A 12,160-nucleotide genomic window follows, 5' to 3' on the forward strand; every position below is an offset into this window, starting at 1 on the left:
AGACGGACGGATGACACATTCCCTGACTCTTTGGCTGCACTGCTGGAAGATAAAATGGTGATGAAATATGCCATTGAAACAAACTCAAGCAAACAACAAATCCGCTCCCAGGAGACACCCAGATCATGTCCTGGGGAAAACCAGACTAGTTAAGTGACAGGAAGGAACAGGAACTGTTTGAAAAAAAGAGGTAAAATGTTCCACTTTCGCCTGTCAGAGTGGGTGACAGCTGTTCCTCTGGGGCCCTGCAATGGGCTCCCCCCTGCGCATGAGCTCTGAGGCACCTCAGCAGAGGGGAACTGAAGCTGCTGTGTAGGCCCAAAGAGGAATGTGGCTGGGTTTTATAAAAACTGACCAGAGTTTCCTGGCTCCTTGGAAAGCTCCTGTCCCTAATGGCCTCTAGGGAGCAGTGATGCCCAGGGGAGGGATGGGTTCTTCCCTGCAGTGCTGCCTCTCCTGTTCAGGGCCTGATTCAAGCCCTGTGCATGTTCCACCATCATAGCACCATGGTGGCTGCAGCAGCAGGAAAACATCAGGTCAAAGGACTGCCCTGGCCAAACCTCCTCTTGCCCCCGTCATCTGACATGCTCCTGCCACAGGCTATTACTCAGAGAGCGCCTTATGCCTGTGGGTGTTCTATGTCATTGCTGGTCCATGGGGCTACCAGGGCCTTGGGGGAGTCTACATTCAGAGACGTTTCTACAATATACTGCACCTGAATCTCTACAGTACAGAGCATGGCAGCTCAGCTTGGCTCATTCAATGCAGGGTGTACCAGGGGTGTGTGTGGGGGGATGGGGGTTTTATGTTCATAACAATAATACATAGCTGTGCTTTTCATCTGGGGATTGTGTCCCAGCTGGTGAGCGTGGGAGATTGTTAGGGATGGAGTGCCTGGATGCAGGGCCGCTGGGCTGTTTTGCCTGAATTGCATAAGGTGCTGTGTTGGGGAGCAGAGTCGGGTGCACACACGTCAGCGGTGGGTGGCAGCAGTGTCTTGGCTGCCATAAGGAACGAAGCCTAGGTATGAGCAAAAGGGCCAAGGCCTGGATCCCCCAGGCTATTTAGGCTCCAAACTCCCATGGGGAGCTGTAGCTGAGGCCCTCCTCTCCGGCAGGTCACAATGCCAGGGATGGGCGGCTGGGAGGTAGGCATGCAACCGGGTCATGTGGGATGATCCCGAGCCCACAGCGAGGTGTGCGGAGCCCCCAGAACACTGTCCTCAAAAGTGAGGGATGCCCACAGAGGTGGCAACCCCGGTGGGGGCGCACGGTTGCCCTTTCTCTGTGTGGGCTGAAATCCCAGCGCCCCTGTGCAGCCAGCCCGGCCTCCAGCAGCCAGCAAAGCCCTTTGTTTGCCTTTCCCACCCTGAGTGGGGGTGGGGGGCTGCAGCCAACTCCCCCCCATCCCCTGCCTCCAGATAGGAGCTCCATTGCTCTCGCCTGGGTGGGGGAGGGAGGCTCAGCCTCCAGCAGGCTATGAATATTGATGAGGCTGCCGGGCTGCTATTGTGCAATCGGAGCGGGGAGGGCGGCAGGATGGAGGCGGGGAGCTGCGCGCAGCGGCTCACTCGCCCCGCGGTGGCCCAGGCAGCGGCGGCAGCAGGAGCGGAGGCAGAGCACGGAGGGGCCGCGGAGCCAGGGCTTTGTTAGCTGCAGCCGCCGACCCCCGCCATGGAGCCGGGCCAGCAGCAGGCTCAGTGAGCCGCTCCCGCCCCGGCCGCGCCGCGCAGGGAGGAAGAGGGCGAGGAAGGCGAAGGGCCATTTTTGTCTCCTTGGAAGGTAAGTGGCTGGGCCGGAGCGGGGGCCGCGCAGGGCCCGGGGCGGAGCGGGGCTGGGAAGCGGGGCTGTCCCCGGGCTGGGGCAAAGGGGTGCCGGCTGGGGGCTGGGGAAGGCGCCCCCCGAGGCCAGCGCGTCGGGAAGGGGAGGATATTTTGCGCCCTCTCCTTTGTTGCCTAGAAGGAAAATCCTTTGCAAGCGGCCCGCTTGTCCGCGGGGAAGGAGGCCTGGGGGGGGCTTGCTGACCGGGGGGGCCGCTGGAGCAGGCTGCCCCAGGGCGGGGCCGGGGGGGTCCCCCGGCTCCTCCTCCCCCCTCCGCCTGGGGAGCTGCCATTTTTTCTAAATGCTACTGGTTGCGGTTGAATTCGGGTTCGGGCTGATGGATGCCCAGGGAAAGTGAGTTTCCATAGCAACAGAGCTGATGCCATGGGCGAGGTGGGTCGGTGCCAGCTGCGGGGTGGGAGCGGGGTCGCCGTCCGGGGCTCCCGCTGGCCGCCCAGCTGCTGCTGCCGGCGCAGTGTGGGGCAGGCTCTGGGGGGTGCTGCGGGGCACGCTCCTCCGGGCATAGCTGGGCACGGCGAGGTGGGCACTGGGCAGGACCCCTTCGGGGGATGCCTGGGGAGCCGGAAGAACGGGCCGTCTTTGCTGTGCCCAGGGTGGGTCAGGGGGCTGGCTGCCTGCAGAGCCCCGCACAGAGCGGGGCCAGGTCTGCAGCTGATCCAGGCGCTGGCGGAGGCCGCGGTCTTGGGGGGGCTCCCGGGGTGGCGAGAGCTGCCAGAGAGCCCAGAGTTGCCGGGAATTCATACGCGAGGCTTCCTCCTCTGCGTGGGAGTGGGCTTGGGGGTTTCCAGCCAGTGCCTGCGGTCTGGGGGCTTCCCCCCGTCGGCTCCAGGCCTGGCAGGACTCCGGCCCATCTGAGTGCAGATGGGTGGGAAGGGAGAGGCCGTGGGCCGGCGGAGGGGGGCGGAATCCTTGAGCTTGTCCTAGATTGACACTCGGGCTGTTCCAGCCGGTTTTCAGGCCCTGGACAGTGTATCTGTGGCGTATTGGGTTAGGTGAATGAGCTGCAGACTGCTTCTGGTTTCTGCCTAGCAGCGCCCAATCAATGGCCTATCCCCTGTGCCAGCAGAGGTTTTCTGCCTTCTTGCTGTTGTCTGGCATGCCTTGGCAAGGGGAGGAATCTCTCCTCCTGCAGACTGGCTATCGCAGGTCCAGCTGGCTTCTCCTGATTAGGCCTGACCCACCCACCGCATTTCCCAGCTTGGAGGATGCTGGGCTGGGAGCACACAGTCTCTCCAGGTGGTGTGGGTGGGGGCTGCCTGCCTTTGCAGGGCGCATCTGGTGTTGTAGTGTTGCCTTTTCCTCCTCTGGTGTGACACAGACCCATGGTTCACGGCATGGATGTGACCCTCCGAAGAGGCTGCTTGCTTTGCTGGGGCCTTGGGGACAAGCCGTCCACCCAGCAGCAGCAGCTCTTGGCTTCTGGGGATGTTTCTCTTTGGACAGAGGATCAGTGGGTGCTGACTGGTCACTGTGGGGGCACAGCCCTGCTCACTGATGGGCGATCCACATATCCAGAGGCTTTTTTCCTACCAGGGATTTCATGATCCAATTGAATAAAATTAGCCATGATTCAGAAGGGGTGTGAGCAGAACCCCCAGTTTGTCACAGCTGGGTGGACTGAGAGGCTGCAGACAGGGGGCAGGGCAACTGCTGCACGTGTCGTTTTTGGTTTGGTATCTAAGCTGGTCCATTTTACCCCAGTGTTGGGACGGCTTTATACCGATGCATTGGGTTTTTTCAGCGGAGATCCAGACCAGGTTGGGACAAGTGGCAGGAGGTTGGAGGGGGAACTCATTGTGGGGCAGTGTGGCTAAGGATATTTACCGTGATGAGTGTTTGGGGGGCTGAAGTATGGTATCTGGCCCCCCTGGGCAGTCTGTTTGCATCTCTGTGGGCACCTGACCACGGGGTAACGCTTGGCTGAGTAGCGTCATGCTCTTCCCACCATTGGGACACCAAGCACTGCAGCTTAGTCAGGCAACATGGCTAGTCCGGTGCTTTGGCTGCCAGCGGTGCTGCAGATCCACCAGCCCAGCTTGTTGGGACCAGCCCTAGCCTTACCGACAGCGTAACACAGTGCACACAGAGAATATCTCCTGACCTCCGGGCTCCTAAATCCCACCCACCCCCACCCTCCTGCAGGCCTGGCCTCTGCTTAAGTGTCTTCTGTAGAGTCCGCTAGCTTCAGCCCTGGCCTGGCATGCCCATCTTTTGTCACTTTGGCACCACCCCTTGGGCACTGTAGCTTGACCTCCTGGAAAGGGTTGGTTGGTTTGCGCTCTGGGATGTGGAGCCTGCTGCTGTGGTATGACTTTGTTCCCTGGTTTCTTAAGAGCTGCTAGCATTGGTTCCACAGATGAGATGGTCCAGAGCTGTGGTCAAGGCAAGTTCGTGTCCCACTGCTATGAATGGGCTCAAGTTCTGGGGACTCTGCATAGGTAGTGTCCCAGTAGACTAGCTCTCGAGGGTAATCGCAGCGTGTTGGCCCCTCACCACCCCGCCCACACATGGGAAGGGTCAAAAATGAGGCACTGGAATCCATGGCGAAGCCAGAGGTGGCTATGGGGTTGGCACCTTCCAACACCAGGCCTCTTTTTGAATGGTACCCACGTGTGGTGATTGTTATGGCCAAGACTCACAGAGAATATCCTCCCCTTCCCCACTTTTGAGAGACTCCTGTGGCTTCCCTCCTGTCCTGGGCAGCAGATTTCCACCAGCAGGAGGGATTTGGGAAAGAGGGAGACCTCTTCCCAGTGACATCTCCACCTAGACTTTCAGCTCCACATCTGGGGATCTTGAACTCCATCCTGAGCTTGGCAGTGCAGGCCGCTCTGCTGTCTGCTTCGGCACTGCCAGAAACTCCCTGGATGCATGGCTCCTTCACGACTGCCCCTTCACAATGTCGCTGGAGTCCTGGGCTCCTGCCCAGCAGGAGGCCAGATATGCCGGTCATATCATGTGGGCTGCAGGGGGGCAGAGCTGTGAGAGGAGGGCCAGAAGGCTGGGTTAGCTCTGGGGAGAAAGTCTGACTCCAGGCCCCCTAGCCTGAACCGCCAGCAGCCATCCCAGGGGACAGAGCCCTCAGCTGTAATAACCGGATGAAACTCTCCCAGGTCCCCTGCTCTGCCCTTCACTGTTGCTAGAACAGCAGCTGACTCCCTATCCGCCTCCCCCACTGGGTGCGGTGCCCGCTGTCCTGGCAGGTTCACAGCTTGCGTGTTGGCAATAGTTCACTAGGTAACTAGGTTAAGCCGAAGCTCATCCACCCACCCACTTATATAATGGTGGGCGGGCCCCGGGTGAGTGTCTTGGAAGGTCAGGGTGTGCTGCATCCCTGGCTGCCTGGTTGGCAGGAGGTTGGGGGACAGCAGAGGCTGGATTGAGCCTGAGGGGTGGTGAGGGGAGTAAAGGAATGTGAAGTGATGTGATTCACCCAGGCCAGCCATAGGTAAGTGGGCGGTGGAGCCCATCTGTCATTAATCTTGCTCCCTAGTGAATTGGCCCGGCTGTGTCAAGCAATGGAACCGGCTGCCAATAGCTCCAAGAAAACAAGCAGTCAGCATCTGTGTGACGGCCCCTCACCTGCGATCAGTGGGATCAGCACCTGGCCCTGCTCGAGGGCCGGGACTGTATGGATGTGCTCCTCAGGCAGAGATGCCGGCAGCCACGTGATGAGTCTGATCTTGACCCATGGGGGCCCCGAGAAAGCAAGCACAGGACAGGGCATCCATGGACCAAAGGGCAATCTGCTTCCTCTTGGGGGAGGCCAGGAACCCATGGGGTCCCCAACCTTTGCTGAACAATATCTTAGAGCAGTCTCATGCCCCAGTGGTCTCCCCTCTGAATGCTAGCCAGGCACAGAGCTGCTTAGCAGTTAAACTCCAGGGCAATCAAGCCACTGCCTTCATGCTTCCAGTCACTGTTGCAGAGACTCCTATGATCTGTCAGCCCAGGGTGGTGGTGTACCTGCTCTACTGTGGCTTGTTTTGTAGACCTTTGCCAGAGCATTCCTGTGCCATAAGGCGGTGCGCAAGTGGCTGGCTGCAAAGCCAAAGAAAGCGAGCTACAGAGCCAGGCTACTGAGCTGTGTTGGTGAAAGTGTCAAGCTCTTGGGAATCATAAAGCAGAGGGAATGTGTGGGCTCTGGGGAGCGTATCCCTTCCATTAGCAAAGGGAGTGAAAAATATCTGAATGACCCTCTTCCCCTTCTCCCCCCGGGTCCCCTGGGGGCATCGTTGGATTTTCCTGGTTGGAGACCCAAAAAAGGCCAACAACTGAGTTTGAACTGAAAAGTTAAAGCAACTGAGAAGGCAGGTTTGGAATGGAAGCCTCCCTGAATCCTCTGGTGTCTGAGTGTGAGCATGGGAGCCCAGATGCCTGGATTCCATTCCCAGCTCTAGGAGAGTGTTTTGCAGTGGTTACACTGGGGGGGATTTGAAGGCTTGGATTGTGCAGTCCACTATCTTCTTGGACTAGCCACATCACCTCTCTGTTTTTCAGCATCTGCACCGCTAACACAGGGGTGGTTGGGGTGGCTATACTTTATTGTCTGTAAAGGGCTTGGAGATCCTTGGGTGAAAGCTGTCTCATGGGGAAGGCTCCTGAGGTAGACCACTGGCTCCAGAACAGTCCGTGTGTTCAGGGCTTTAGCACTGCTTTCTGCCCTCCTGGGCTCAGAGTGCTGTGGGTGCCTGGCATTAGGTACTATGGGCATGGGGAAGCCCTTGCTCCAATCTTCCTGTAATGGTGTAATGGCTTAGCTAGTCTTTGCCCTTTGTGCCAGGTGCTGTACCTCCATAGTCAGCTGAACCCGAGCTCCCAGTGCGTCGCTGTGGCCAAAAGGGCTAATGCGATCCTGGGACACAGATGCAGCAGAATATGGAATCAGAGCCAAGCAGTTCTTTTCCCTCTGTAGCTGGCACTGGTGCAACCACTGCTGGAATCCTTTGTCTAGGTCTGGTGCCTACAATTCAAGGAAGATGTTGATAAATTGGAGAAGGAGGTGGAGAAGGGCCACAAGAATGATTCAAAGATTAGAAAACCTGCCTTCTAGTGAGAGACTCCAGGAGCTCCATCTATTTAGCTCAATGCAGAAGGTTAAGGGGGGACTGGATCCCAGTCTCTCAGCATCCGAAGTCAGCGTCCCAGCACAGTCCATTTTGCTGGGCCGGTTGGCCCTCAGGTATCCATCCACGGGACGTTTTCCCTGACTGGGAGCTGCGAGGTCCCAGCACTGCAGAAAATTTGCTCCCCGGATTCTCACATCAGGCTCCCAAAACCAGCAGCCTCTCTAGAACTCATAACCAAACTGCCGTTTCTACACGCCCGCTCCAGGCCAGGAAGATAAATGGGGATTTATGTGCTGTTGTGGCTCTGGATATATAGCTGCTGCCCCAGCCAGTGTCCGAACGACTGGAGATCAGCTCCCGAGCCTGGAGCTTGGTGCCAGGCCGCTCAGTGCCTCATGCCCCAGTGGGGAGAGATCCCTTAGGGAGTGGGTGGCCGGAGTCCCCCAGTCAGAGAGGCTGTGATCCCAGAAAAGTTTCCAGCATGGCCAAGCCAGCCTGCAGGAGGGTGGCTTAACTAGTGCCAGCAGAGTCACAGGGCCTCGGGTAGCTGGGGAGAGAAACCTCCCAGGGACTGCTCGGCCGGAACCTCTCATGGCTATGGCCTTGCCTGGCCCTGAAAGGTCCCTTCCAGCACTGGGAGCAATAGGAGTAGAGCATGTGTCCTGGTGTGTGTGTGTGTGTGGGGGGGGTGTCACGTGCATGTGCCGAGGAGGAGGAGTAGAGTGTGTGTGTGTGTGTGTGTGTTACAAGACCCGGGCCCACTGGGGCACTACCAGGGGGGTAGTGGAGGTGAAAGGTGCTGGGGCCAACACACAGATTCTTTTCCATGACAAAGGAGCCTCTAATGGCAGAGACAGTCTCTTTGAGTGGGAGATGCTCCCTCCCTATGGGGGTAGGGTCAGGCTAACTGCTCCCATTGCATGGGGGGCTCTGCCTGGCAGGTCCAGTCCCCCCAGAGTCTATCTCTCCTTGCTGCTCCTGTGGGTGGGGTGGGGGAATCGGCGTCTGCCCCTTCCCAGTTTGTTCCTACAAGGGGGGTGGACCTGGGAAGGGAATTTTGAGTAAATTCTGAGCTGCATCCAGGGCGACCCTGGCCTCCATCCCTTGGGGTGGAAGGCATCCCCAGGGAGGAGGGTGGGGCTGTGTCACCTAAGATAGTGCCTTAAACACCCAGCGGGGAATCTCTGACCCTGAACTTTGACCCCATTGCTTTCCAGGCCACCATCTGGGGAGGGTCCCTCTGGAAGGGGGCTGGGGCAGCAAGTGCACATATCTCTTTCTGCCCACCCCCACCACCACCACAACACAGCTCAAGGGGAACTGGCTGCGATGTGACTGGCACCTCAGATCTTGCCCTGTCACTCAAAGACCCTGAAGGGCGGGGGGGTGAAGGGGTGTAGTTTGTGCTGAGGGTTGATTGGAAATGGCAGGTGGGCCCTGCAGAGGAGGAGGCTCTGGCGGGGAGAACGGCCAGGGGCCACACGCGGAGCTGGCCCTGCATTTCGTTCCCTGATTGATTGCAGTGCCTCAGACCCCTGGGAATCTGGGTCAGAGCAGATCTGATGCCCCACTCTGTGGGAGGGGCAGCCAAGCTCTGGCTCAGCTACTCTGGGTGTCACAGTTGCCCTGGGGCTCAGCACCTCCCACCAGGAGCGGAGGCCAGAGGGAACTGAAAGTGTCTGCATCTGGCCCACAGCACAAACCCAGGCATCAGCCTGGAATTACCCCGGGCCCCTGGGGTGGGCCTGGGGGAGGGAGAGACTCTTCTTACCAGCTCTCTGTGGGGCCCCGACATCACCAGGGCTCCATGCCCTGCCCCTGTGTGTAAGGATGACCAGGAACCCCGCGGTGAGTTATGGGAGGAGGATCTCCGGTAAGGCTAGTACCTGAGGGGCAAGAAACAGAGGCATCTAGGTGCAGCTCCTCTCGCTACGTTGCGGTAGGAGGCTGCCCTCTGGCCTTGCTCCTTTCCCGGCTCAGCCTGTTGCCCCTCCCCTGCCCCATCCTGCTCCTGCATCCAACTGTTAGCAGAGCCGTAGAGAGCTTCCGGGTGCTGCCAAGGAGGCACAACCGGGGCAAGTGCCAGAGGAGCAGGGAGCACAGAGAGAGCAGACCCCACCTTCCCCAGCCTTGTTCTCAGCCCCTTGGCCAGCTGGCACCAGGGCCCCAACCCAGCCTGAGCCCCTAGGCTTGTGTTCTGTGTTTCCCACTCTCCTCCAGCCCTCGCAGGGACCCCCAGCAGGGTGTCTTGTCCCATGAGGATGGAGCCTGTCCAGCGTTGGGTGTACACATCTGTGGGGGGGGTGGGGAGAGTCCCATGGTCCTGGAGAGTGGGGGGGTCAATGTGGAAAGTCCCTGTCAGGACTCCGGGAGGGGGGGTCAGTGTGGAAAGTCCCTGTGATTTCCCCCTCCACTGCCTAGGGGGGTGTGAGTGCCCTGCAGGGGGGTGGGTTGGGGATCTGGCCAAGCAGGGAGTGGTGGGTGGGTGGCTGGTATGCTCATTCCTGGCATTCTCGGTACTGATTAGCATGATCCCCTTGGTGTGTGTCATCACCCGCTGCGGGGGCAGCACAGGCTCCTCGGGAGCTGGGGTGTGTGTGACTCCGCCATGTCCCAGCCCACCAGCACCAGGGCTCCCAGAGATGCTCAGGCTCCCGCTGCTGCCACCCCCCTCCAACTCTGGTTCAAATAGATCAGCTTTGTTATTTACAGGATAAGGGGGAGAAACACTGGGGTGTTTGTGTCACTGGGAGAGCGTGAGACAGCATGTGTGTGTCAGGGACAGCGTGTGCAAGCCATGTGTGATCGTTTCTAGGATGAAAATGGCCAGTTTTATTCTGAACTCCAGCCCTGTCAGAACCCAGGGGATTGGTGTGGGGGCCTTTCCCAACCCATTTCAGTCCAGGTCCCACCCAGGTGGATAATGAGCAAAGACCTGCCCCAGGCGTGGGACCTAAGCACCTGAGAGGCTGGAGGTTGATGCCTCCCTCCACTTGGGATCCCTGAATCATCTGTTGGGGTCACGCACATCAGCCAGGCCAGCTGTCCTAGCTGGGCCGTGCCCTGACAGCCCAGCCTGTGTCTGTCCCTCCTCCGGCTCAGTGCCTCTCTTATGCCTACCCCACGCTCGACCTCTGTGCAGCACCAGGATGCTCTGTCCAGATGTCCAGCCCTCCTGCTGTGGGGACTAGCAGGTCTCCAGCCTGCTCAGAGTTCACCTATGGGATCGGGCCCCACTGGGGTGATAGGAGCCCTGCATTTGTGAGAATCCCGCTGCAGCGTGACAACAGGTTGCAGGTGCCAACCAGATCAATGTGTTCCAAAGCTCTGACATCCTGGGCCAGAGAAAGACCTAGGGAGCTGGGGACAGCAGCGGGGGTCACTTAACCCCTTGCGTTCTCAGTGCACATGGTACTGCCCTGTCAGCTGCCATTTACTGGCAGCTTCCGCAGGGTTCCAGGACCCCCCAGCCCCAGAGACTGCCTGGTTCCTCCAGGGGAGGGGGGACATGGCAGTGGAAGCAGGCTGCTCTGCCTGTATCTGCCCAGCATCCAGGGCTCCCAGCCAGCTCCTGTGACCAGCACTCAATCCAGCCACACGACTCTCTAGCCATCCCCATTCGGCCTGCGTGTGCCCCCTGCTCCCACGGAGTGTTGGAGGGGATGTGCTACCTCGGCCGACCCTGGAGGGGAGGGCCCCCCCCTGCACTCTGGGCCCATCCAGTGCCAACCCGGGTTCTGCCGAGTCCTCAGCCCTGGAGCTGCTTCCCCATAGCAGTTCCCTGCTTGGTGCCCCTGCAGCATATCGGAGTTGGATCTGCTACCTTTAGTCACCTCTGGCTCCTGTGAGCCCTTGCACAGCCTGTGCCCTGGGAGAGCCAGCTGGAGACTAGCTGGGCTCCCGCCCCATCAGTAGATGTGGTTAACGAGGTCCAGGATCAAAGCTGGCATTGCAAGGTGTGGGGGGGCTTTGCAGGTATCGCCAAAGTTAGGACTTAGCCTGCAGGATCTTTCTCAGAGGACTGGGGAGGGGCTGTTCTCTGCTAGTCAGGCCCAGCGTTTGGCCCAGGAGTTGGATTAATGCCCGGCCTCTCAGGGCCACCCGAGCTGTGTTCTGCAGGGAGGCAGACAATAGCCACAGTGCATTGCACCCACTCTGCCCCTCGTGAAGTGCCCTGTGCATGGGACCCTAGCCAAGGGGCTTTGGTGCCAGGCCCTGGGGGAGTTGGCAGGTGGTAAGGTGATGGCATGGTGCTGGAATGGCTGGGCACATGGCACTTGTGGGGTCGCTATGCTCAGCAGAGCCACACTCTACCTGTGATTAAACCAAGGGAGCCCAGGCACCGCTGCCATGTCTCTCGAGGCTGGACCTGTGCCCATCACTGCTGTTATGGGGCAGGAATCCAGACCCCCTGCTTTGCTGTTGGTGCTATTCCCCCCCCCCCACAGCATGGGTCCTGCTTGCACAGGTGTCTGCCCCCTGCCCCAGCATGCTGCCCCTCTCCTCCCAAGCAGTGGGGCTCAGGGAGGGCAGTGCCATTGGGCACTGTTGTTGCCAGAGCCTGCACCTCCATGTTAAACACAAGGGCAGCTGCCATCTGTGCTTCATGCCAAAGAGCCGCAGCCCTTGGGTTCCTGGCAGGCTGCCAGCTGGGCTCTCTGCTGGGCAGGGCTGGGGCGCCTCTCCGCTTCCCAGGATCAGGTTACCTGCCCTGGCTGGCTGCACACAAAGGCGTCATGGCTGCTTCTTGGCTGAAAGCTCAGTGCACAGAGTGACTTGCATGGATCCGTCCCTTGGCACTAGGCTGCCCAGCAGAGAGAGTTGCTGGAGAAGACCAAGGGCAGGGAGCGGAGAGGTGGCAAGTCCCATCCCCCAGGCACCAGATGGGGATGCTGCATCCCTAACATGGGGGGGCTCCCCAACACGCAAGGCTCAGATCTTGCCCCAGTGCTCGCAGTTCAAAATCCCCATGCTCCAGCATCCCAGGAGACAACGCTGCAGCCTGCTGGAGCCAGCAGTTCCACTACTCAGCCTTAATGTCACCCCCATTCTTACTAATCCCCCCCCTTGTGCCTCCACTTACCATCCTCATCCCCCCCTCCTTTGGCCAGGCACTGGCCCCGTGGAGATCAGCCATTGACTAGCTGTGCGGGTGGTCTGACCCGCCTGTGGGCTGCAGGCACCTCTCCCTTGCCAGTGGGACGCCATGCTCCAGAGTGAGCTCTCCTGGCGTGGCTGGGGGGATTCCCT

The 12,160-nt window shown here is 59.5% G+C and overlaps 1 protein-coding gene across 4 annotated transcripts in view; it reads left to right on the plus strand.

Moving 5' to 3' along the window:
- The first annotated feature begins 1,479 nt into the window (after positions 1-1,479).
- The window catches only part of ZMIZ2 (zinc finger MIZ-type containing 2), a 43,411-nt gene continuing 32,730 nt past the window's right edge, over positions 1,480-12,160 (plus strand). For all 4 annotated transcript variants that reach the window (XM_073325468.2, XM_073325470.2, XM_073325469.2 and 1 more), the window contains exon 1: positions 1,480-1,781. The gene's annotated coding sequence lies outside the window, so the exon portion shown is untranslated. The remainder of the gene's footprint in view (positions 1,782-12,160) is intronic.

Source organism: Lepidochelys kempii, chromosome 26 (genome assembly GCF_965140285.1).
Source record: "Lepidochelys kempii isolate rLepKem1 chromosome 26, rLepKem1.hap1, whole genome shotgun sequence".
Classification (NCBI taxonomy): domain Eukaryota; kingdom Metazoa; phylum Chordata; order Testudines; family Cheloniidae; genus Lepidochelys; species Lepidochelys kempii.